This window comes from Centruroides vittatus, unplaced genomic scaffold (genome assembly GCF_030686945.1).
Source record: "Centruroides vittatus isolate TY-2023 unplaced genomic scaffold, ASM3068694v2 contig_680, whole genome shotgun sequence".
Classification (NCBI taxonomy): Eukaryota; Metazoa; Arthropoda; class Arachnida; order Scorpiones; family Buthidae; genus Centruroides; species Centruroides vittatus.
Genome location: NW_027122427.1, coordinates 787,278 through 810,672, shown reverse-complemented (window position 1 = coordinate 810,672; position 23,395 = coordinate 787,278). Strand labels below are relative to the sequence as shown.

The 23,395-nt window shown below is 26.4% G+C and overlaps 1 protein-coding gene and 1 long non-coding RNA gene across 4 annotated transcripts in view; both read left to right on the top strand.

Annotated features, from left to right (window-relative positions):
• Nucleotides 1-23,395, top strand: part of tay (tay bridge) — a 494,398-nt gene that overhangs the window by 174,484 nt on the left and 296,519 nt on the right. The window lies entirely within an intron of this gene.
• Nucleotides 1,499-22,511, top strand: LOC136980162 (uncharacterized). The gene is made up of 3 exons (XR_010881505.1): nt 1,499-2,115; nt 4,976-5,022; nt 22,100-22,511. It is a non-coding gene; the product is annotated as an uncharacterized lncRNA (long non-coding RNA).

Here is a 23,395-nt window from a genome sequence, read left to right as displayed (position 1 = left end):
CCATTAACAAATCAACGTTTGAGGTGTATAGTTTTAAAAACATTTTTTAGCTACGCACTTGATCTTATGTATTTTTCAGCCTTTTTCAATGACGATTGTTAAAAACTTCTAAACTAGCCACAAAACATAAAGAAAGGATAAAAACCAATGGATGAAAATTAGAGGTTGTTTCAGAATCAGCCACATTCGCAACTCTTATGTTTCAGATCCAGAAAAAGTGGAGTTTGTCCGTTTTTGAAACTATACGCCTCATCTGTCGAAATTAATTTGGATAAGGATTGAATATTACTGTAAAATTACAGAAAACTAATCTCAGCAAATCGTTCTATCTGTAATAAATTTTAAATAATGGTATATTTTAATTATTAATTTATTATCTAACGTTTCAATAATATGGCGTAGTGTAAACAGTTTTCTATTGTGTTTAATGTTCAATATTGTTGACCTTTTGTCTGCGCAATATCTCGAAAGCTAATGTGCGCTATTATTTTGTCTGCCTGAGATACAAATGGTTAATATTGATTCGTGAAAAGATTTTACGAAAGATAGAAATTTTGTTTTAAATAATGTTTTAAAATTTTTTAATAGTTTTCAAAATGAATACACGAATTATGCCGAGAATAGATCAATTTTTAAAATTAGTATTATACTAAAATAATTAAAATAATTGCTTTTAAAAAAGAAAAAAAATGTTTTGTTTGATGACTATTTTTTTGTTTTAATTTTTAAAGTTACAATAATTAATTCTTGGAAGTGCATCTCGGCAGAGTTGAATTTCACTTAATAGAGTTTGCATTCTTTAGCATCGAAATACTATTCAGACTCTTAAAATGTAAATTGTAGTCGGATAGATAGGCAACAGATCTTGCTTACATGCCGCAGAAAAGTGACCTCTTTCATTGATTAACTGATGATTAGTTCAGGAACTTCTGATTAGAATCAGAGTTTCCTAAGCTAATCTTTTACTGTCAAATATTTTTAACAGAAAAGTTCCTTCATAGACGGAATGAATATCTTTACAGAGTCATCATTCACTACACTTTAATAACAGTAATGTTTATCATTTCCATTGTTTTAAAACACACGCTTTAACTATTTATATTCGGCTACAGTAACTAACAATAATTCAAATTATTTTTCGTAAAATTAATTAAATTTTACGTAATTTTCTTTTAGTTATTTTTCATCAAATATAGATTTTAAAAAAGAATAGTTTAGAGTATGTAAAAAAGTCAATATTAAATACCTAATGAATAATTTATATATAAATTCATATTCGTTAATTAAAGTGCCATATAAGCAATATATTAAAAATATATAGGCTATATTTGCTAATTAATGATCACACCTTAAATGACGCGTAATAGAATTAAGATTTAAATTTGATACAAACGTACTGTACATATACGTATACATATATTTCAGCAATAATTTGAAGGCTAAATTAAGACACAAGATATTTTCTATAAAATATTAAATATATAGTAGAAGGAAAAACGGTTCTCGGTTAAATATATACATAATTATAAGTGGTCGCTGATGATTAACTTTCTATTATATTTTCTCTCTCTATTCTCTTCTGTATTATAGACAATAAATTTCCGGATGAAAGAACTGTGTTTTATCCGGATGAGAATCGAATCCGGGAATTCTTGGGAGTAATTCAGTGACACGTTTCTCCACTCGGATAACTCTACCATCCGAATGGCGGAAAACATACATTAAAAGTATTTTTTAAGATTAATCGAGTAGATTTTTAAGATAATAAATACAAATTTTGTTGTTGAATCTTAACATAAATGAAAAGTTCTTTTAAATTTTTCTATTCGTATTTATAATAAATGTTGAAATTGACAACAATAATTGCAAAAAATACTTTAATTGTATTTCGTAGATTCTATTGTTGTAATCGAATGCAAAAGTGGATTAAAAAAAGAAAAATAATGACATACAAATGAAATATTTTTTGAAGGGGGAAAATAAATACTGCTGAACAATTTCTTTCCATTGCTGTGAAAGAAATGATTGAAGATAGAGGTTGCACTGCTGTTTGGATTTCCTTTATGCTATTTTCCCGTGCTTCTTACTTTTGCCGTTTGTTATAAAAAATATATAGTTTAATATTTAAATAATTATAAATTAATACAACGTAAATTTGTGAAAATTAAGCTATTTTAAGGCTATATTGTGTAATAGATTTTGACTGTGCTATTTTATGATTAAACGGATAAGTGATATATTACGTCATATTTTCCAATTGTTAAAATAACTAATTTATTAACATTTTGAATATAGTATTTTATTACAGAAGATTAAAATTGTAATACATTAATTAAGAAGCCGAATTATAAATAGAAATTGTATTTCCTAATAAAATGAAGAATTTGATTGCTTGATAATTCTACGTAACATTCTGTGGATCTTCGTTTTAATGTAAAATTGTTTACTACATCACTTTGATTTCTTAATTGGAAAATTTATCAGTAATGATTTAGTCTTCTCTGACATATTTATATTATATTTGTTCTTGAATACGTATTAATATTGTTTGAAGATTCGCTTTGTAGAAGTATAAACCACTATCTTAAACGGTGATATGTTTTCGTACTATTTTTTTCGGCTTAGTTTATAAACCATCTTTAGGAGTTTTTTAATAACGAATCTTTAGAACCTAAAAATTCGCTGTAATTCGAAAATCTTAGAATATTTGATAATTAGTAATTTATTTTCTGCTTTGATATAATTTTAATAATCAGAGATGCATTTATATTGCATTTATTTGCAAATATTAACTTGCAAAAAGTAAAGCATTTATTAAATGTTACTTCGATAATTATCGAGAATTACGAAATCTTTATACAGTATTTGTTTCTTTCTTTTTTTTAAATTTCAAATTGTAACAATATGAAAATCGTCCGCATCTCATCATGCGACAAGGTACTGTTGTAGACTGCATTTCAGAAAATTGAGTAATCAGTTGATTTTTCGTTTTTCACAATTTAATTAATAGAAACATTAGCATAATCAATAATTTCTAATGTAACTTTTTTGTATTGTAGTATTATAAAGTTTATTGATATATTTGTTACATATATATTTTATTTACTTGTATAATACATTTCGAATCTTGAGACTGTATTTTATTTATATACTTTACATATTACAGTCAAACCTCGATATAGCTTCATCCTCGTATAGCTCCAATGAATATTAATGAAAGAGCCTTCTCCGTTAATATTAAACAGAAACGAAAATACAATATTTTCAGAATATAGGCCTACAGAAACTCTTTACAATATTTGAGAATTAGTAACTGCGCGATTTTGCATTATCGTTATTACTACAACCAATCACATTACTTTCAAACTTGTAAGTAGATCTTGTATGTATGTATGTATGTATGTATGTATGTATATATATATATAAACTCATCGATGTATTTCGGTTTAAAGTCATACTCGATTTAGCGCCAGTTTCACAGGCAACAATTATTGACGTTAGATTGCCGTGACTGTATATTTATTTATTCCACAAACTATAGTTATAATGCATTCTCTCCAAGTAGCAATCCGCATTAAAATTTGACAATGATTATAAATAATGATCGGATACACAATTCAAATTCGCGATTCATCGAATTAAGAACGATATTGAAATTCTGCTGTCGAATAATTTTCAGCAATGGCTGTAAAATATTACTTCCTTATTTTAACCAATTTCTTTTGAACGGTTTCAGCTATATTACATATGATCATATTCAGTTTTCTGTTTTTAGATTTTAGTGCCATGTTTTATTAATATATGTTAGTTCCAAACAGTCTTAAACTTTGATATTATCAATAATGAGAGATGAAATTCTTTTCCGAAAATGGTTATGTTTCTATATGATTCCAAGGTAATTTTCAATCTATATTCAGTATTAAAATTACCTTCATTTTTATTTTTTTCACGTCGTCTTGAGTAACCTATCGTTTGCTTTCGGTGGAAGAGTAGAAAAATTTGAAACCCGTACAAATCATCTATCACTATGTAAGAAACGTGAAAATATTTAAACTATTCAATATGCAAGAAAATACAATAGTATATGAGAAATTTATCGTTGCGACGTCGATTTTTTAATACATCATAATAAGTCAGAGTGCTTTTAAGTTGTAATGATGTAAAAATTTTTTCTCTTCAGCATTTTAGATTTTATGCTTATTATTTCTACGAAAAAAACAAACTTTAAAAAATGTTTAGTCAGATAATCGAGTCAGATTATTAAATACATTATATTAAAATTGATTTTAGTATAGTATCATGAATAATTCGCAAATTTGGTGATCATCACGTATTGCCAATCATGTAGATGATTAGAATTAGTGAGATTGACGCATAATCTAAGAGTAAATGATAATTCAAATTGCATCTTACATGGGAATTTGTCGTGAGATTTGCAAAATCAATATAATTTGAAATCGCGTTAATTGTCCAAAACTTTCACTACATGGAAATCTAACTAAAGTACAATTCATAGAATGATTAGAATATTCTTTATTAATAATTTCTATATTTATAATTATACGCATTAATTTTATGGCTTACTGTAATAAATAATTCTCAACATACTAGATATATTTAGTAAAGCCTACTAATTAATAATAATTAATGACTAAACGTTTTTCTATTCTGTTTCTACAACATAATAAATAATGAATTAACCATTATAATATGTTATAATGACATAATATAAGGTACTTAGGGTTTATATTTGAATAAATGATCATCTTCATGGAAAAATAATAAATTAATGACTTAAATCTTGATTTAAATCGATGCCCTGTTAAATCTATCTTGTTATTTTTAGTTGCATATTTTATAACGAATTATAAATTAAATAATTAGTTACGAAAAAAATTCTATTAAAATATGCATTAACTTAAATTATCATTATTGTTAATATATATATATTAATTATTATTATTTTCTTTTTTAGGTAAGTGAATTTTTTTTTCACCTATCATCAATCGCCTTACATTCTCGGTAAGAATTATTTCTTCATCTTTACTTGTATGTTATTTCTTAGCGAAACTCTGTAATATTTGTCGATCGTTATACAGTTACGTGACCAATTTTTTTTTCTTTTTTTTGTTGGTGTTATGTGCGTGACATGTTTAGATGTGAAGCGCGTATAAAAGATGTAGGTTATATGATTGAATGCGAACATCGTGAATAAAAATACTGTTATATTCGACAGTATAACGATTCGTTGAAAGCAACTAATAAAATTACAACTTAGGTAGATATAGAAAAAACAATTTTTCCCCCTCTCTAATTTCACTTCAAATATTTTGACAAAAATTTTGTGTGTCACGAAAAGAAACAGATGCTTATTGGATATTGCGAATCTCGCATTCTAAAATAATTTTCGTTATTTATATATTTTTCGCTGTTTGTTATAGATAAAAGAATTGCAAATATTCTTACGCAATTTTTGCAGTTATTATTGTGTGTAACTGTTTTATGGTCGATGAGTTATGAACTTCATTCTACTATTTCATGATTGCCACAAAAGTAAAGTGGATTTTTCGTGTCTGGAGTTTATTGAGTGTTGAGTACAGAATATATTGATTTTTCTTGACTTAGAGATCAAATCAAAACTGAAGTATTAAGATATCTAGAACACTTGTATGAGATGAAAACATGTTTACGTCTATAAAATTTTTGTTGATATTTTATTATTATTATAATTTTCTACTTCGTATATCGATTGTTATGAAATAAAAACATAAAATACTTTGGAACAATTCATTTTTATTTCCCTAAAGAGAGGACTTGCGACATTGAAATAAAAATTTTAAATATTTGGCAACTCGCACCACCGAAATTTACACTTTATATAGAAAAGACTATTTTTATTTCACTAAAATATATAGCCTAATAAACTGTGTGTGTGTAATTATGAGTTAAAAGTTTGGAAGCATTATTAAAAGACTTTATACGTTGCTTAGTGATACTGTTTTAGTTTTGTTATTTTGTTTGTTTATAATAAAGCTATATAAAGTGCGATAATATTTGAAAGTAATTTGTAAAGTTTATTGCTTTAAAAATATAAACATTTACTCGAATAAAATCTTATATTTAAAAAAAAATATTTTACTTTTTAGAAAGTTATAAAATCTAGTTAGAACTAAATAGTTATCTGTATGTTTTGCATTTATGTATTATATGGTGAAAACTATAATTTATTATATAGAAATATTATCAGGAGAAATTGATTTTTTTTGTCACCATTTTATTTTATATATAGTTTTTTAATACTATTCGGACATTGAAAAAAGGCAGATTTTCTTTTTGCTATAATAGAGGGTGCGAGGATGTGAGTATGATGTATACACATATGTAAAAAACACAAACACAGAATTTTTACAAACAGTTTTTTCACTTACAATAGGCAACAGTGTTAATGTTTACAAGTTTTATTTCAATGCTGCAAATATTACGCAAGGGTTGTGTGATAATATCTTTTGTGAAAGAACAGCCGAAAATTTATTACTGCCTATCAGTAACTTCAAAGATAAGAAGTGGTAACGCTGTATCACTTAGTCCGTCATCATAATCAAATCGTCAATACAAAAAGATTACCTACAAACTCGGATATAATCAAATAGTTGAAGTTATTCGGTAAAACTTATCATAAAATACTAGATTCGATTTCTGACAAATCCTTTTCTTAAATGTATTTCAAGTACAGATGGATTGTGCTTGTTTTTAAAGAATAAAATAAATTGTTGTATTAGTGAATTAAATAAATTAAAACAAAATAAAATACGATTTTTAGGATGCTAGAAAAATTACTCTCTATCTTTACCTAGTCATTAAGTTTTAATTAGTTTTGAAAGAAATAATTTTTTGTTATCTATAATTATTTAGCAAATATGAGTTACTAACTGATGATAAAATACGTAGTTAATTAAATTCATATATATTGTTTTAGTTTGTTATAAAGATCTTTCTTCTTTTATCTCTATTATATATAAATTAATTTTAAAAAAATCGTTTCTGCTCATACTTCTGGCAGAAATATACCGATAAAATAAATAATTTTTGAAAATTTTCGGCTAAATGTTAGTTACATTTGAAAGTATTTAATGCTTGTTTAAAAATGCAGGATTCAGAAAATGATGATGGATTATTTTGAGAATTAGTGATAAACTAATGAGTAGTTTTAAGAATAAAAATCTTAATCTGTACGATATTATTTTTTTAAAATATTAAAACTAATCTGTTAACGTAAAAATAATTACTTTATTTTTTAAAATTTCGCAAGAATTTCCCAATTTTGTTCATCACAAACTCTCCAAAATATATAATAGTAACCTCAATTTTCGATAAAAGTGAATAAAATGTGCCTTTCAATTCAGTTTTTCGTATAGCACTTTTTGCTTTTCGACACCGAAATAGAAGTTTTATCAACAAATCGTTTTATCTTATCAAAATTGTCGAGGTGATAAATGGCATTGATTCACTCAGACCATCCAATGATTACCAGCTTTGGGAAAACTCAAATCAGTTCTTGTTGCAGTTTTTCTTTCTTGTCCAAACGGTATTTTAGCTTTAAATGTTATCTTGATTTATATATAAAAAAGAAATAAATTCTATCTTTCGGGTTGTTTTTATTTATCTGCAAAAATTAACTTTAGTAAAGAATAATAATCGTGAATGTAATTGTTTTAGGTCACACTATGTGACAATAATTTCCATTTTATTATATTTACATTCAATAGTTCGAAACGAATCGATACTTAAATGATAATATAGTCGGGTGTTAGTTAAATATATAACAGATTCCCAACAATTGCTAAAGCATTTAATTTTTAGCTTATAGTTTAAATGATCCGCCATAATATTGATAGCGAACTGTTGTAATAATGACCTGGAGAATGACATAAATTGCAATATCGCATAGTTTTGTTTCGGTTATTAGCTTTGTCTCGAAATGCTAATGGATTTAAAAATATATTGTAATAAATTTATTCAATAACGTCGTTTCGGGTATTTGCTGAATTCCCTTGAAACGCCAAGTCCCTTCGTATTTCGACAAAAATAAAAGATTGCAAATGTACATTCTAAAGCCACCAATTGTGTATTTTTCTAAGCAGTAAAATTTGAATTTCCCCTTAGTTCATTTCCCTCGTTACTGATTTATTTCTCTGGAGTTTAGTAATTATGTATGTGAGGTGGTTTCGTTTTCTGATACATGTTTGATGTCGTCATTTACTTTCTTTTTAAAATATTTGCATAGCTTTTCAAATTCTAAACATCATGTTTTTAATCATTTATTTTTCATCTTGCTTAATTTACGCGCACATGAATTTTAACACAGTAAAGAATGAACAAACGAAACTTTATTTGAAAACAAACAACCAACAGTTTGAAATCTCATTAAAGATACGATTAGATATCCTATATTTTAAAGTTTACATGAATATGAATTTTAAACAATAACTTTGGTTAAAGAATGCTTATAATATAATAGTTATCTTAGTATATTTAATACCGATTAACACATTTTGATATATTTATGTTCATATTTAAAAATACGTTTATTAAGCTTTTTTAAAAATAATGTAAAATTGTGTAAATACGCGAAATAATGGAGATTATGAATTATTCATAATTCTACACGAGACTACCGTTTAATTAAACTGTGTTTATAATTTTATAAATTCTGAATAATCTCAATGTATATTTATATATATATATATATTGCTAAACCAAGTTTAATTTGAATAATTTATATTAAGATATCTTTAAATAAGAAGGGTCCTTCGATGGATAAATTTTTATAAAAATAAGTTTATGTATAAATTAATATAGCTGCTACTTTTCTAAATGAAATTATAGCAGAAACTAAAAATTATTCTTAATATTCAATATTGAATTGATCGATCTTTATATTAGATTTCATAAATTAAGGAACGTTATGAATCCTGAAAGTTTTTCGAAAAATATAACCTATTTGTCATAAGCGTGCAAAGTAATAACATAGGCAAAAATTTTTTCAGGTAGTCAATTTCAAGAAAATTTATTTATGTAATAGCTATAACAAAAAGTAAGAAATTATCAAACAAGAATAGTTTAAAATTACATTATGAATATGATTAATACTAAATGTAACTGATGAGCACCGGCAGAGTTTCATGTCTAATAGTAATGTTTTATGCTATACGACACTCCGGTTTTCTCAGAATAACGCTCACGTACTTAAACACCTTTTAATTTCCCCTGTACCTTAAGTTGAAATTGGAAGTAGCATTAAGTCGTCTAAAATATTTCGTATAAGTCCTTAACACGTACAGTACGTAACATGTCTTTTGACCTTACACAATTCTAATCATTAGTAGTTATTTCCAAGCGTGCTCAGTAGAATTGAAATCAGAGGAAAGAGCCGATCACTCCATATACAGATGCTACTTGCCTCAAGGTTTTAATTAGCCAGGCCGATTTGATTGCGAAGAACATTATCATTCTGCTAGATAAATTTATTCGCACAAGACCTTACGAGTTAATTCAGACCTCATTTCTATACCTTGATAAATGAATATTCATGAAACTGGTAAAGTTCGGGCGTCCATTCAAACAAATAGTTTTCCTAACCATAATACTGTCACCAGCAAGTGTTCGTTGAAAGATGTTTATGCGTTGATAGCATCGTACAAGATGATAGCATCATACCGGATGATAGTATGGTTGTTCTCTAGAATCACTTTGAACATCTCCGGATTTATCTGTAAAGTACACAGAAATTCTTTGAGTCCTTTTGATACGGAGCCTATACGAGACACTATTACATTAATAGAATGTAGTCAACATACATTGGTTTATTAGTGTAAGAAGTGCTATTTATGAGGCGTTGTACGTACTACAGAAGATACTAATGTTCCTATTGCTACTAACAGACCAGAACGTAAGCTTTTCGTTTTGAAATATTGTAAATTCTAATCTAAACGTTTTTCCTTGAAGTAAAGAGATAACGTCCACAATTATATTAAGATATTTATGTTAAATTTAGTGTTACGGTATATGTCTGCTGAAGTCCCCCAAAAAGTATGTCATCATCGCACGATTTACTCTGTCATTTGATTAGTTTCACTTGTGTTTTCTCAGTTATGAGATGAGCTTCAATACGTTCCATTTTATTCTTTAGACATTTCATAAAATTAATTAACAGATAATTAATTTTGTTTTTTCAATATTATTTGATTGCAGTTTAACATCAACTCTCTTTTTTTCCTAAACTGTTTTTATAAAAATGTGACCATTTTTTTTCAGAATTGTCCTGCATAAATTTTTTTTTATAAGAATAGAAGACATTAATGCATTTTTCTGTATATATTAGTAATTTATTTATACTGTAAATATTTGGAAATTATTTTGAATTCATTTTACATCTTAATTGATGGTGATGTAATATAAAATAATTTGATGTAAGGAATTTTATGTATATGACAGTTTGTTTTGTTAAGTTATGGCAAAGCAACACTTGGGCGATCTGCCTAGGGGAATGCCTTCCGGGAGGTCTTTTAAGGGAAACTGGCCTCTCTCTATTTAGGCATTACAGACGTCGAGAAACCCGGAAAACTCCACGTGGTCAGCCTGTCCGAGCGAGGCGCGAAACCACGACAGAACTCCCAGTGTTCAGGGTACGATGACCGCTTGGCCACTGGTGGGCACTTGTATATGACAGAAAACATTTATTTGGAGTTGATAAATAAATGCATTTCAGTTTCTTGTTTTATATATGTTTTATATAATTGTAGGATTGTATAAAAGTGATATACAGAAGTTACCAATTGTTAAAAGTTAACGAAGTTATTTTTATCATGCAATTGAAGCAAATCAATTTTATATTGCTCTGATCCAGCTTTGTTCTGGCATTAAAATGCCCTCTCCATGCTTTAAGGAAAAATTTTTTGAAAAGAAATACTTAATTTGAAAAAAATCGTTATTTTATAACAACACATCACTATTATTCGTTATTCACTCTATAAAATAAAATAGCAGAAAGTAAATCCTCTTAAATCAGTGGCTCTTAACCTTTTTATACTCGCGGCCCACCAAATATTTCATAATTTTTTCGTGACCCCCATTTTTTTAATAATAATTTTTTATTTATTATATTATCTATAATAAATTGATATTTTTATTATTGCTTTATTTTTTATATAATAAATTAAATCATAACTTTATTATTTCATTATCTATTTAAATAACATTCAAACTTCACAATTAAACATGAAGACTCATTAATTTTTAACAAAAAATAAAATAAGAAACGTCGATAAATCGATCCAAAGTCGATGCTAAAACTAAACTAAAACTAAAACACCCACAACTTGTCGTAAAGATTTTGCATATCTTTTGCAAAAATATTTAAATTTACAAAGCCTACTACTGAGCCTACTATTTTTCCTAATTTTTAAAATTCCAAGCATTAATAGTTTCTTAGAATTTCTTTGGAATAAAAGAAGTAAATACTGCGGTGTAAATAGCATATTTGCATTTATTTCTTCTGTACTAACAAAGTTGTATGTAGGAAGAAATAAAATATAAATAAAGTTTTCCTATTTAGTTTTTTTTATCTTTCTTATTTCACTTTTCAATACGATATTCGGATTATACATCAATTTTCTTTCTATTATATTCTGAAGGAAATTTTGCATAATTTGGCGGCCCCCCGGCAAACTTTATATGGACCCCCCCAGGGGGGCGCACCCCCGGTTAAGAATCACTGTCTTAAATGATCATCGACTAAAAATTTAATTAATATTAATTTTAGAGCGAAAAAAATTGTTCCACACTTGCTTGAGTAGTAGGTATACTTGATGCAACACAAGCGGCTTGAACGCTCTTTGGGTAATTTCAAATTGCCTCAAATACCGATTCTATTTTGAGCCTGCTCATATTTTCCATTGTATTGCGATCTTCACGAAAATGTCGTTCAAATTATTCTTCACTCGAACTGTGTAGTTTAGAAACTAGGCCTGCGTTTTTCCTGTTTATCGAGTTGTTTTTCGAAATCGTCATTATCTGAAGTGCTTTTGGAAGTATCATATTTTTGTTGCGGTAATTGAAAACTTGTCTGAAATGGTTCTGTTGGAAATTCGAATCCTTCACTCATTTGCGCTGTATTAAAATTTGAAAAATCTTTTGTTTTTCAAGTCGTCTGGCTATATCTAGGAGTCCTTCTTTGCTTTCATTATTTGCTGTGGACTGAGTAAAATCCTATAATGTAGATCGACGTAAATTCCGGCAAGAAAATATACGTTTTCAAAGAGTTTTTCTCCTCCCGTTTTCGGTTGGAAAATAAAATCCCCATTGCAGTTTCTCCTGCATTGTCTGCAAACTTTTAGCGAGTTTATGCCACTCTTTCATGAAAATTTTAAGAATTACGTCATGAGGCTTGAAGTGCGATTGTTGTATGGTTCGACTTTGTCAAGAGATTTTTCAATTTTTTCACTCTTCCAATTCAGCTTTGCTTAACTTCATTCTATTGTCCCAGCAGCAGCTACTTGTTCACAATAAGAATGAAAACGAAAGTTGTTCAAACATTCCCTGTGTGGAACGCCAATGAGTTAGTGTTTAGTGGTTGAATTAATACATATAATTCAAGTAAAATACTGCGAATATTTGGTGTTCGTAATTTGACAGCGACTTATTGAATTTTTTCAGGAATTTCTATGCACGTCTTTTCTTTAAGCCATCCCAGATTGCCAACTGAAGGATATGTATGCCACATCGCATCACTTTGACTTTCGATTTCAAATCTTCTTTAAGTGGCCATATTGGTAGTATCAGACTAGGATCCTCAGCCCACTGTAGGATCATTATCTGTGCTCCGGCTTCGCTCCAGCTTCGGGCAAAAACCTATTGTTCCATTGCTTTGGGCTCCGCTCCAAAACACTGATTTTTATCAAGATTTTATTCATTATTTAAAAGGAAATTTTATTTTATCTACATTTTATTGACAAAATTCAGCGATTGAGACTATAAAATTCTCCACTCGTATTCTGTAGATTTAGAGAATAATCCCCAGTTTTCATATATACTCATATTAAATGAAATACATTGAGAATTAATGTGTAAGAGCTTCTTAGTGTGTGTGTGTAAATATATATATAAATAAATATATATATATATATATATATATATATATAATCAGAAAATGAAAGTTTATAATAGTAATAATCTGCGCTGTTTCGTTAAAGCATTTTAGTTACAGGATCATGTAGATTCATAAAACAAATATTGATAACACCTTTTTAAAAAATTAGCAACGAGTTGCGTAACTTTTCCGGCAACTTTGGCGCCATCTGTTGTCATATTTTATTAAAAAACTTTTTATATTTTTAACTATTATAAAATGGCAAAAAACTTAATTTTTGAGGGTAGGGATGGGTTTTATAAAAAATTATAAATGCTAATAACGAGTAAAATCGTCATTAAGTCCGATCCTACTGGAGATACACAAGACCCTCTTTATCTCTTCACCTCTTGACTTTTAATTACCAAAATTTAATACCACCAATCCCCCTATTAAACAACCTCCTTGCAAAATTTCAGAAATTTTCGACAAAAAACACAGGAGTTATTAAGCTAAGAGTGGACAAAATCATGCAAAAACACTAACATTCATACATACATAGAAGAAGAAAAAAAATTTGAATTTGTTGGCATTTCACGACGTTGTAAGGTCCCGAGTCCAAAAATGTAAAAATTTTGGGGGTTATTTATTGACAGATCGCCATACTTTTCCTCTGTTATATATAACAGGCGGGAAAGTAAAAATTCATTTTTGTTTTAATGTAACAAGTAATAGGTTTTAATAATAATAATAATCTAGTAGTAATAACCTATAGGTTTATTGATTTTTTATGCATGAATAAACGAATAAGTACCGGTATGCACTATGTACTGTACACGAACGTGCGGTCACATATACGACGTATACTCACAATTTAAATAAATATTTTTTTTATCTTCTTTGTCAAATACAGAAGTATTAAAAGTTGCGAATTTTTACATAAACTTTAATTAAAAAGTTTTCGAAAGTTTTAAGTTTTGTTCAAAGTTAAGTTTTCTAAGTTTACTTTTTAATCAACGTGTTTTTTTAATTGAAGACTTGAAATTTTCATTGCTGAAGTAGATTCCAAATACGCATGGCAATTTTTATTCCTTTGATAGCATATTTTACACTATTATTATATTAAAAATTATTTTGAAAAGTCAGGAGAAGCTTACATTTTAGTATCTTCTTACTTTCAGGAAGCGGGTGATACATAATCTAATTCCATTATCTTCTTATCACAGTTAAATAAAGTATTTCCAGATAACTCTTGTTTATATCTAGTGCGAGATAAAATACATTTTTAAATCTCAGACTGTATATTATAAGTAAAACTTATTTCTTAAATAACAACGTTTTCTTCTAATTTTTTTTGAGGAGTTATCTAATGTTAAATTACAAAAATTTTCTTATTTTTATGTAAGTTAGATTTTGTTATTTATTTCTATATATATATATTCTAAATATATTATTATATTTTGTTATTTTTTCGTCCGATGGTTATTTTTAAGTTTAAATAACCATTTTATATTATTATAATTGAATAATATATAAAAAATAAAAACAAAAGTTAGTAGAAAAGTTTCTCCAAAGTAGTTTACGTGCAAAAATAAATTTTCTTTCGATTTTCACTTTCTGAATTTATCTTGAAGTATGCAAAGTACTACATTCCCGTAGGGTGTGGGTGATGAACTGGCAGTCTTGCGGTTGCGTGTTATCAATATTGTGACCTTCAGTGCAGTCTTTTTTTTAAAAATTTATTGATACTTATTTAAACAAAATATAAACTAAATCTAACTTAATGTAGTGGACCTGCGTTATATTTAGATTTCTTTTTCAGTAATATGTTGATAATTTTATTTCTCTACGAATTTATAATAATTTATTAAAATAAAGGAAAAGATGCAAATTTTTTATAGTAGCAAAAGCTTATTATTAATTATTAATTGGTAAGTTCACTAGAGAAAGTATATCTTTATATATATTTGTTTGTTGTTTTTAATATCTATGCCAATTTATTAAAATTTAATGGATGATATTTAGATTCTAGTTCTATTATTTATTTGATAGTGAAAAATTATTTCTGCGATAAGAATTAGTTATGAATTTCTATTTAATTTTAAATAGTAAAATAGTGCGTTATTTGTTAGTTGTAACATAACGTATAATGTAATTACTCTTATAATTTCTTAGTGATCCGGAATAGGTAACAACTTTTATGAGTTTTCCCTTCTTCAAATTTAACTGTTCATTGGAGACTAATAACGGGCAGTTTCCAGTGATAATTTTAGTAATCACTCAGCAGTGAAACCTAAGGTTTACAGTTTATAGTCGTGATTCGAGAGAAATAGTGGGGTGGTATTTGGGGTAATGACAACTATATCACTGCAGTTGAAACAAGTTACTGTTACTATCGAATGTTTGTATTACAGAGAAAATACGTACGTTTAAAGTACAGTTAAATTCTAATTTATATTCTTGTTTATGTGATAAAGTATACGATGAAAACTGCAAAAACTAGCAAAATTTTTGCAGTTTTCATCGTATTTTTAATATCTAAATTTAAAAGATGGAAAATTGAATTTAAACATTAGATAATGAGAACAATTTCTGCTTTAAATTATTAACAGTAAATATGCAGAGTTTTAAATTTATCAGGCGAATATATAATTTTATAACTCGCATAATTCGTAAACATTGGGATGAGAAATGAACTACACTTATTAATTAATCTAAACACACATTTTAAATTAATAAGCAGGGTTTATTTCTTATTACGAAAAGTTTAAATAAATAATTTGGTGCAGTTCTGTTTTCGAGAAAGAGAAAATTGATTGATTGACTCGACTAAATAGTTTTCGTAATGACAAACCGAATAAAATAATTTTTTAAATGCCTTCGATATAATATAATTTAGTTTTGTAGTTTTATATTAATTTTACGGGTTTTTTTAATCTACGAATTCTACATGTCTTAAATACATTTTAAAAGAATCAATTTAAAGTTTTTCGTTCTATAAAGAGACATATCAAAAGATTTCAAAATATTAAACAAGCAATATATATATAATTATTAATATATATTTAAAACTGTGAAGAAGCAAGTTTGACTCGTGTTTAAATTTAATAAACTTTATAAAATTTTAAATATTCTGAATTCGCAAAATTCTTATTTTTACTGAGAAACTTTTAGTTTCCTATTTTTTTAAAATTTTTATATCGTATAAAAACAGTTAAATACACAAGTTTTTAATACACTGATTAATTTTTTATGGGATTCTTATTTTTTTCGTATTAATTTATTCTATTCGTATTTCTTTAATTAAAAGTATCATTTAATAAAGTGGTTAATCTCATAAAAGGTTAACCAATAGCTGATTTTATATGATACAAGAAGCTAGTTTATATGATACAAGAAGCTAGACAACTCGATTATAAACAACACACAGCGTTTTTTTATTATAGTTCTGTAGTAGTGTCGTACTTGATTATTAATTTAAAGTTATGTAAGATAAACGGTTCGTAATAAATCAATATATACACACACGCACATAGTACAAAGTGTATCTGATCAATCAGAATTCTAATTATTGTAGTAATAATTGAATTTTATTTCATTGAAAATTAAAATTCGGGAGATTCTACTCCGAGATAATATTGTATGAATTAATTATTATAAACATTGTTTTTGAATCTAAATGAAATATAATGTAAATTTCACGTTTTCTCCGTACTGATACCTTTTATATTCGCAGTTTCTGTTAATTGTCTCAAATCATATTATTAACGATTGTTGCTTCAATTGAAAATTGAAGATTTATTATAATAAATAATACTTATAATCTCTTGTCTTTGGCAAAAGTGTAATTTTGTTTGAAATGTATTTTTCTTCATCGTTGATATAGACATTAATTACGATAGATAGCAGTACCGTTAAATTTCGCTGTACTTCTAAGTGAATTTCTCTCTGTCTTTAATTTCATCTTAGTAGTATTGAATGGTATATTTTTCGATTATTTGTATTTTTATAAAGATAAAATAAGTAGAAAAATCTTTATAAAATTATAGTAATTATTAATATATTTAAAAAAAAAACCTGAAGTGTTTCTCGGTTGTCGGAAAATCATATTGATATTAACGTTTTATGTGTAATTTGCAATTTGAACTATCAACCTGAACAAAGTAATGCGATCCCTTAATTGTGATAAATAATATAAAAATGAATGCAAAAGTTAAAAGAAAGGAAGATGAGGGAACGTTTAGTGGTAAAGAAAAAGATTTTAGTTTAGAAAATTCGTAACTTGCTGTATTAAAATATCCGTTCAGAGCACAACTTTTTCCATGTTGAAACCTCTTCAATGTTTAAAGTGTGCTCTGGCATTTTATAATTTTTGTTTTTTTTTTTTTTCATCAAGGGTTATCATATTTTCTTACATATATTCTACCCTAAATACAACATTACTATGAAAAATGATCTTACCAAAAACACACTCAAAAATTGTGCTGGCACAAAACTTAGATGTAAAATTCATAATTACTTTTAGAATTGAAATAAGGTAAATAAAGACAATTTAAGAAATGTTTCATCATAAAATTTCTGTCCCTAATTAGGTAATATACGTTATATATTATATATATTTAAATATATTTTTATATAGTGTCTCACTCGCTCACAAAAGTTGTTTCACATTGCCATGTAGGAACAACTGATATAGAATATAATTTAACACGATAAAAATGTTAAATAAAGTACATTTTATCATAGTTTATTCTATTACATTTGAAAACAATATTTATGTTTATTTCATATTTACTATAATTTAATTTAGCTACAGACTGACTGTTCTATATATTTACACGCTACTTTTTATTTACTATAAATTAAAGACATACAGAATTAAAATTGACAAAGCTACTAAAACGTGAATTAAGGAGACGCATTTTATTTCTTCGTCTAAGTAATATGAAATATATAAATACTTAAGAACTAGATGAAAACAGGTTGACAGCTCCAAATGCATTTGCTTCATTAATCCGTTTTTGTAGTAAAATCATTTACTTTACGTTTTGTCTTCGCGTTCTTTGTCTAAACTAATGCTTCAATTGAAACTGGATTAAGTTTAATTCATTTAAAATTAAACTTAGTAACTTCAATTAAAGTTCTTTTTATCGAAAGATTTCTCTTTTTTAGAAAATGTTTCTGACAAATGAATGGATGGAATTACTTCAAATAGCTTACATTGTAAGACATATTCTCTAAATAGAATCAAGTTTTAAATAACATTTATAAATGGAAATTGCTTACGGATGTTTAAAAGTAAATTTATTTGAAGTCTTGTCACGTTGAATTACAACTTCAATATTTAAAATTCTTAGGAAAAAAAAGTTAAAATAAGGAACATTTAACACTGTAAATAGTGATACCATAGGTATTGTTGACTATCGTTTTCTTCTTTCTTTCTTTTATTTAGCCTCTTTATTGTAATCCAAAAGACTTTAAGAAATTTCAATGTAAAATACATTTGGTCGGAAGTTGAAAAGGAAATTTATCGTCTGATTTCCTGTTGCGAAACTTTCGTTTAACTGGAACGGTACGTTAAATTGTACTGAAATTTATTAAGGTTTGCAATCGACTAAAACAAAATGATTTTTATACCAAAACAGAAATCGCCATGATTTATAAAATACCAATCGGATGACTCCTGAACGATATTTGTTTGTCTAACTTTAGTTAAGTTTTACTCAACTCTGGACGTCACCTATGTTCCACTTCCGTTGATGGATTCCAGATCTATTTAAATTACTTTCGGAATTTGGAATTTATATATATATATATATATATATATATATTTATATATATATATTCGCGTAAACAATTTTCGCAGATATCCGACATATATATTTTTTCTATTATATATATTTAAAATAGAAAAATCACGAACAAAATTGCATTTTTTAAATTTTTGTTTTTAAATTTCGTAAGACCGATTACAGTTACGTCCAAATTTTTCTTGGGGTCTTTATGTAGTCGGTTTTTAAAAAGCGGCCGAATAATTGGAATGTGAAATAATACATTTTTTATTTTATTTATTTTTATCTTCATCTACAGAGTTATTAATAAGTCGAAGTTTTATCTTGTTCATACAATTTCCTATTTATATTTGTGTATATCATTCATTGTCATTTATGAGTATCTACGAAATAGAATTTTAAACTTATTCTAGCGGTTACAATTTTAATTTAAACTTTCTACGGAATGATTCGCATCAGATTTTGTGATGTTTCGAAACGCGATGAAGATATTTACTTAAATTAGTTATTGAATGAAATCTTTATAAATGATGATAAAATAATAATAAAAAATTATTAAAGTTAATAAATATAATAAATCAGATGTAAGTTTTGAAAGGGAAGTTGTTATATAACTGATGCTGGAAAAGTCTTGTTTGATTGTTATAGTGTTTTTATTTCAATCTGATTTGATTGGTCGACTTACTTCTTTACGACATTCGACGAGTCGTCTAAGGCAACTTAGACCGGGAATATAAAAGCAGAGAGGAAGCATAATCAGAAAGTATAAAACACGAACATAATAGAATTTCCGTTGCTGTTGTAACGACAATTATATAGCTAATGACTCATAAATATGTGGCTAGCATAATGATGTAGAACATTCTTAGAATTTGTGTTTTGAGTATAAAAATGACAAAATGTCTATTTTATGTAGTCCATGATTGACGTAGAACAAATTCCATTATTTTTAATAAAATTTTATAGTAATTCAGGAAATTTTAAAATTCTAAATGATTTTTCTTTGGCTTAATTTGGGAGTTAGTTCTTAAATATTGTATATTGAAACCTACAGTATGAATTAAATAGAAAAACACTATTTATACTTAGATGGATTTAAGCTTTGAATTTTTTCACCTAATAACGATTATTATTGAGAAAAATATTTATTTTTTGTGAAGTTTTTAAAATAAGAAACTTTTAATTTTTGACGTTACCTCTCACAAATATATAATAAATACAATGGTTACTTTATATTAACATTGATGTATAAAATTTGATTGTTTTCGTTACTTTTCTAGCCATTTGGTCCTAGAAGTTCGAGCAAGAATCGATTTTTGCATTATGTACACGGATTAATTTATTGCTATTTTTATGTGTAACAAATGCTAAGATTTAATCAACTGCGCAAATCACTTCCTCGTTTTTTATTCAACGTTAAACGGGTAACCATATAAATGTTAAGTTTTATTTTTATTTTTTCAGGTATTTGAATAAAAATTATCGTGTTTCTTTTCTAGTTTACAATAAAAAATTCTGTTTACAATGAGAAATCTTGCATTTGCTAAGAGAAATTATATTTCTCATAGCTGTAAACTCATTGATTTAGACGATCCCATCAGCATAGTTAGTGGCTTTTACAACTGATATGGACAGCAGCCCTTTCTGTCTTCGGCAAATTGGAATTGATTCACAGAAAAGACATAAATGAAGAGAATGATACAGACCTAATGGAATTACAAAGTTAGTTACACCCTTCAAACAGATGAAGCTAATTTTGATTCATCGTCACTCATAAAAATTATTTCTATTTAATGCTCCCAAAATCAATTATTTTTCACTACTCACATATTATTAGCAACGTCCATTCTTTACATTTACAAAATGTAGTAAACAGCAATTAAAGATATATATATTAATAATTTTTTTTAAAATGCATGCTAGCTTTTGTATTAATTTCGAATAGAAAAGAATTTATTAATAATAATGTTTATAAAATGATTTAATATAGGACTGCATTCTGTATTAAAACTTTAAAAAATTTTATGACAACCTTTTTTAATTATATATTATTATCAATTTTATTTACTTAATTTTAAAATCATTTTTAAAGCATTAAAATTAAAATTATAACATATTGAATGTTTTAAATAAACGCGTAATAATTATGAATTATAAATCAGAAATGTTTAAACATAAATTTTTTTTGGGGTATTTAATTATTTAACAATTTTTCACATTAATGAAAAATAACATTAACTGATTTAAACACACAGATTTTAAATAACAAATAATATTCTGCTTAAAGAAAATACACAATTTTATTGCTAACAAATATAAATAGTGGAGGGAAAAAAAGCAGAATAAAAACAGTTGCTGATATACTAGTTAAAATTTTACAGCATCTTGTTTAAAATAATAAGTAAATATTTTTATGATTGAAAAATTTTATTTATTTATTTATAGCTTAAATCAGTATATACAAATTAATAGTAAAGAACGAATTGCTTATTGGTTTTAAATCGCAAATTTTATCTTATACATTAAAATATTTAAGATAAAAATAAGCCGTTGACATAAACATTTTTTTAAAATAAAAAAGAACTAGAAAGAATGAAAAGAAGACGTATTATTGTGTGTTTTATGATAAAGTTTTTGTATTTTAATTAGTGACTAAACTTTAATTACAATAATCAAAACTGTTTTAAATACGTTCTATTATGTTATATATTTAAAAACATTCTGATTTAAATTGTGCTTTTTTTACTACGTAATCTTTTATTTATAAAATTAATCGTTTTGTAGTTTTAAGTGTAAATTGTGTGTTAGTAATTTTATTTAGAATTACACAATCATAAAGAATTACATTAATATTTTCTGCGTATTAACAAAAGGATTTTGTGCTCCATTTACTCAAACATATAATTATATAACAAAACTTCACCAACATGGATTTCAGATTCAGTCATTAAAAACTCCCGATACTCAGATTATTAATCTTTATGTGTATTTGGTAAGTTAGATACATGACAGCTTAAAATTTAATTTATATTGTGTACAATATTTTCAAATGTTTATAAACTTATTTATTAAAATAATATAACAATTAAATTTATTCAAAACAATTATTAGGAATGTAAATTGATTGTAAAATTTGAAATGTCATTAAATTTTTAATCTAAATCCTTACTTTTTTTTGTAGTTACACCGTTGTTTACGAGAATTGTTTGAAGAATTTTTTTAGAATTTTGAAATTAAATGAATATATTACGTATTCTGTTACGTAACACTGTTATGCGGATCTATAATTTTTAAAACTTAATAAAATCATCCTATCAGAACTGATGGTATGCTTTTAAAAATACAGCATAAAGTTGTTACAACATTTTCCCGTTCTAATATATTTTAATATTGATATTTTTATGACAAGAAAATTTGAATAACTTGTTATGCAGTGAAAAACGAATTGTTAGATGAAAATAAATAAAAATAAAAACTTAGAAAGAATACATAAATTTATTTTAGCGTTAAAATAATCTATAAAAATAATTGAATTTGCTGAAAAATAAAAGGGTATAATAGTGGAAACTTCAAGAGATTATTTGGGGGAAGTAAAATAATGAGACTTCTCTATTAATTCGTAATTATTGAATATATTAATGACGGTTAATTTTTTGGTTTTTCTCTGATTTATAATGTTTTTGTACTGTACACTGTTTAAGTAAGGTTGCTGTTATAGTTATGAGTTTAAATCCTTTAATTGTATATTATATATTATACACATACACGTATGCAAACTAAAGGTTAAGGTTTCTGTGTGATTGATTGTGTTTGAAGAAATCTCACATAAATGATACTATGGATCGAATTTATATACGTTCGTCTGATAGATTCTTCTTTTTAAACATTTAATTATTCATGCGATATGCTCTGAAGATATTAACATTATCATCAATAAATGAAATAAATCGTTAATTTCAGGCGGAGGTAGTTTATTTTTTTCACATTTAGTTGTTGTTTTAAATTAAAATCGATAACTTCGAAATAGTTGTCTTAAAAAATTTATTAAGGTTTACACTTTGTGTTCTGTATATTGCAGTTCGAATCCCATTTTGAAAATGATTACTTACATTGAATATTCTTTAATGGGAATTTGTTCTCGAACTACTTTAGTTTGTGGCATCATTCATGCCCGGTGTGCAGTATGCAATTTTGGGAATTCAATAACGGCTACCATTCCCGGCTAACATTGAAAAAACTAGACATTTATGTTTAGTCCGGTAAAATTGGCCATCAGGTAGACCGCGGCTCTATTCTCAGCGTGTAAATGGTTACGGTACTTTTCCAACTATTTGCCATTTGTTGAATTAGCTACAGATGAACTTATTTGTCGTAGTGTGTTTCACTTGTCATTTTCTGTCGTGAAAATATTTTTATCAATTAAATGAAACTTTCTGAATTGCTGTAAGTTAATCTTATAAATTTTTATAATTTATTT